The sequence below is a fragment of the Chiloscyllium plagiosum genome, chromosome 23 (genome assembly GCF_004010195.1).
Source record: "Chiloscyllium plagiosum isolate BGI_BamShark_2017 chromosome 23, ASM401019v2, whole genome shotgun sequence".
Lineage (NCBI taxonomy): Eukaryota > Metazoa > Chordata > Chondrichthyes > Orectolobiformes > Hemiscylliidae > Chiloscyllium > Chiloscyllium plagiosum.
The window spans coordinates 6,260,887-6,265,604 of NC_057732.1; the positions used below are offsets into that span (position 1 = coordinate 6,260,887).

Sequence of the window (4,718 nt, forward strand, 5' to 3'; positions counted from 1 at the left end):
CTTCCAATTTAGGTGCAATCCATCCTTCTTGTACAGGTCACTTCTACCTCAAAAGAGATTCCAATGGTCCAAAAATGTGACTCCTTCTCCCATCCACCAGCTCCTCAGCCATGCATTCATCTGCTCTATCCTCCTATTCCTGCCCTCACTTGCTCATAGCACTGGGAGTAATTCAGATATTACTACCCTTGAGGACCTCCTTTTTAAATTTCTGCCTAACTCTCTGTAATCTCCCTTCAGAATCTCATCCTTTTCCCTTCCTATATCATTGGTTCCAATGTGGACAATGACCTCCTGCTGGCCCCTCTCCCCCAATAGAACATTCTGCACCCTCTCTGAGACATCCTTGATCCTGGCACCAGGGAAACAACTATAGAGCAGAAAGCCACCATTCGGCACATCAAGGAATCTGGATGGGAATGTGAATAGGAAGGGTTTGGAGGCAAATGGGCCAAATGTGACTAGATTAATTTAGGATATCTGGTTGGCATGGACGAGTTAGACCAAAGAATCTGTTTCCATGCCGTACATCTCTATGACTCTAAATCTGCACTGACACTCCAATGAACACCCCACCCAGACCCATAACCCCACATTTAGTTTGACCAATCCACCTAACCTGCACATCTTTAGAATGTGGGAGGAAACCAGAGCACTCAACAGGAACCCACACAGACACGGGGAGAACATGCAAACTCCACATAGTCACCCGAGGCTGGAATTGAACCCAGGCCCCTGACGCTGTGAGGCAGCAGTGCTAACCACTGAGCCATGACATGCCAGCCAGTGTAACGGCATTGTATCACATATATACATTTCCTTAAGATCCGGTCAAGCATCTGCTTCCTTCTAGTCCATTCTAATATAATTACCTGACACTAATATCATTCCTATTACACATGCTGCTGATGAGTCAATTGTGCTCCAGTGCAGCTTTTACAAAATTATATTTAGGAACACCCTTGCAACCTTATACATTCCATAAGACCATAAGACAAAGGAGTGGAAGTAAGGCCATTCGGCCCATCGAGTCCACTCCGCCATTCAATCATGGCTGATGCGCATTTCAGCTCCACTTACCAGCGTTCTCCCCGTAGCCCTTAATTCCTCTAGACAACAAGAATCTATCAATCTCGGCCTTGAAGACATTTAGCGTCCCGGCTTCCATTCACTCCGGTGGCAATGAATTCCACAGGCCCACCACTCTCTGGCTGAAGAAATGTCTCCGCATGACCCCCTCTAATTCTAAGGCTGTGTCCACGGGTCCTAGTCTCCGCGTCTAACGGAAACAATTTCCTAGCATCCACCTTTTCCAAGCCATGTATTATTTTGTACGTCTCTATTAAGTCTCCCCTTAATCTTCTAAACTCCAACGAATACAATCCCAGTATCCTCAGCCGTTCCTCATATGTTAGACCTGTCATTCCAGGGATCATCCGTGTAAATCTCCGCTGGACACGTTCCAGTGCCAGTATGTCCTTCCTGAGGTATGGGGACCAAAACTGGACACAGTACTCCAAATGGGGCCTAACCAGAGCTTTATAAAGTCTTAGTAGTACATCTCTGCTTTTATATTCCAACCCTCTTGAGATAAGAGACAACATTGCATTCGCTTTCTTAATCACGGACTCAACCTGCATGTTTACCTTTAGAGAATCCTCGACTAGCACTCCCAGATCCCTTTGCGCTTTGGCTTTATTAATTTTCTCACCATTTAGAAAGTAGTCTATGCTTTTATTATTTTTGCCAAAGTGCAAGACCTCGCACTTGCTCACGTTAAATTCCATCAGCCACTTCCTGGACCACTCTCCCAACCTGTCAAGATCCTTCTGCAGCCGCCCCACTTCCTCAGTACTACCTGCCTGTCCACCTAACTTCGTATCATCGGCAAAATTCGCTAGAATGCCCCCGGTTCCCTCATCCAAATCATTAATATATAATGCGAACAGCTGTGGCCCCAGCACCGAACCCTGCGGGACACCGCTCGTCACCGGCTGCCATTCTGAAAAAAAACCTTTTATCCCAACTCTCTGCCTTCTGTTAGACAGCCAATCCACAATCCATCCCAGCAGCTCACCTCGAACACCATGGGCCATCACCTTGCTCAGCAGCCTCCCGTGTGGCACCTTATCAAAGGCCTTTTGAAAGTCGAGATAGACCACATCCACTGGGTTTCCCTAGTCTTACCTACTTGTTACATCTTCAAAAAATTCCAACAGGTTTGTCAGGCACGACCTCCCTTTACTAAATCCATGTTGACTTGTTCTAATCAGACTCTGCTCTTCCAAGAATTTAGAAACCTCATCCTTAATGATGGATTCTAGAATTTTACCAACAACCGAGGTTAAGCTGATTGGCCCGTTTACAGGCTGAACACACACTCACTGTATTGCCTGGCGTGTCAGAGGCTGGGAGCGGAGCTTATGGAGGCTTTTCAATCATGAGGGGCATGAATCGGGTAAATAGACAAGTTTCTTTCGCTCAGGTGTGGCAGTGCAGAACTAGAGGGTATAAATCAGGTGTGGGAGTACGAGAATTGGAAAGGCAGTGATGGGCAATGACTGCGCGCAGAGGGTGGTGCGTTTCTGGAACAAGTTGCCAGACGAGCTGGTCATGGATGGTAAAATTCCAATACTTTTAAGGAATCTGGACGTGTATTTGAATAGGCAGGGTTTAGAGAGACATGGGTCAAATGCATGCAATCGCGACTGGATCAATTGAAGATATCTGTTCGGAATGGACGAGTTCGACCGAAGACTGTGTTTTCAGTGCTGTCCATATCTAATAGGCTCGATGATAGTGCAGGTGAAATGATAAAAAAGATAAATAAAATCAATGAAGTAAAATTGTCTCAAGTTGTTGAATTCAAACAACTTCAGGTAATTTTATTTCAATTATTTTATTTATCTTTTTTATTTGTGTTTTTTTCATTGTTCTGTAACTCTTATTTCTTGATTGTCTCTCTTTCTCCCGCTCCCCACTCTCTCATTACCTTTGTCCTCTTCTCTTCCCCCTTTGCTACCCTTCTCCCCTGTTTTCCATTTTGTCTCTGCTTCACCCATCCCCCACATATTTTGTCACATAGCACTGGCTACAGCCTGCGTCATTCACGGCTCCTAATCTCCCTTAGATCTCTCCATGCACTCTCATTATCACCTTTCCATCTGGAGCCCTGACTCACCATCTCTCAGCCTGGTGTAAACAGCTCCCTAATTCTCCCCCTTTTTTAGCTTTAACAAAGGATCAGTACGACACGAAACGTCAGCACTTTTCTCTCCTTGCAGATGGTGCCAGAACTGCTGAGACTTTCCAGCATTCTCTCTTTTGGTTTCCGATTCCAGCACCCGCAGTAATTTCATTTTATTAATGGCTCTATGATATTGCTGGTGTCATGATAACTCCAGATTCTATGCATGAGAGGTGAGCAAGCGAATGAATTCCTTTTGGAAGTCGCGTGACAAGTATTAACAGAGATCAAGGAAAATAACATGAACGAATCTTTGATTTGAATTGAAGCCTGAACTCGGGTTCTGCTCCGAGACTGTGTCAGGTCTGCTTAATGCTGCATATATTTCATAATTTGCATTTGTTTGTGAAAACAATTGAGACTGATTGATTTGCTGCAGACAACATCCAGCAGTCATCATGGGTACGGCGATCAAGTCGTGCGTCTAGCCCTGTCAAATGTTTTATTGCGCAGGTGAGGCTTCCTGTTTCGTGGTTTGGTGGAGCACGTTGTTTGGAAAAATAGCAACGCAGCTGAGATCCGGCATGGGACCAGCGGGTTGATGTTCCATGACAGCGATGGTCGCCTTTCGAATGAGCACACATCTCAACCGACCATGTGACAAGTTCTTGCAGACGGTGAAAGTAAAAGCCACGGCGAACACTGACACAGCCCTGCTAACGACGGAAGCGCCTCTCGTGGTCAGTGCGGGGATTGAACCCACGACCTTGGCGTTATTAGCACCACGCTCTAACCAGCTGAGCTAAACGACCAACACAGAAGTCTCCCATGATCAATGTAACCTTGCCTTTCTGACATGCCTTCTCTATTTCCTGGTACATGTTGCGTCCCTGGTCCTGACCACTGTTAGGCGGTCTATACACAACTCCAATTATGTTTTTTTTTTGCCTTTGTGGTTGCTCAATTCCACCCACACAGACTCCACATCATCTGACGCTATGTCATTCAATATCATAGATTTAATTTTGTTCTTAACTAACAAGGCAACCCCACCCCCTCTGCCCACCTCTCTGTCTTTTCGATAAGTTGAAAAACCATGGAGGTTTAACTGCCAGTCCTGATCCCCCTGTAACCAAGTCTCTGTGATGCCTACTACATCATAATCATTCACTATTATCTGTGCCATTAGTTCATCGGCTTTGTTATGAATGCTACGAGCATTCAGGTAAAGTGCCTTAATGCTAACTTCCTTATCATTGGAGATGTTGGAAGTCATATGTCCTAAGTTATCCTTGCTTTTTACTGTATTCTCAGTGTGCCTCAATTTTAACTCCGTCTGGAAACATGCTATCCTGCTGCTTATCTTGCCATTTACCCCCATACTCCCTGTCGCTTTCACTTTCCCTTCCCCCCAACTCAGAAGTTTAAAGTCTAACATCATCAATTCAGCTCGATTTATTCAAAGGGGTTTGGAAGAATATTAGCTCCATTACTTTAAAGACAATTAACAATGCAGCAGAAACTATAGTGA

General features: G+C 45.1%; 1 non-coding gene across 1 annotated transcript; it reads right to left on the bottom strand.

Annotated features, from left to right (window-relative positions):
• Nucleotides 1–3,925: 3,925 nt before the first annotated feature.
• trnai-aau lies at nucleotides 3,926–3,999 on the bottom strand. The gene has a single exon. It is a non-coding gene; the product is annotated as a tRNA-Ile (tRNA).
• Nucleotides 4,000–4,718: the final 719 nt, after the last annotated feature.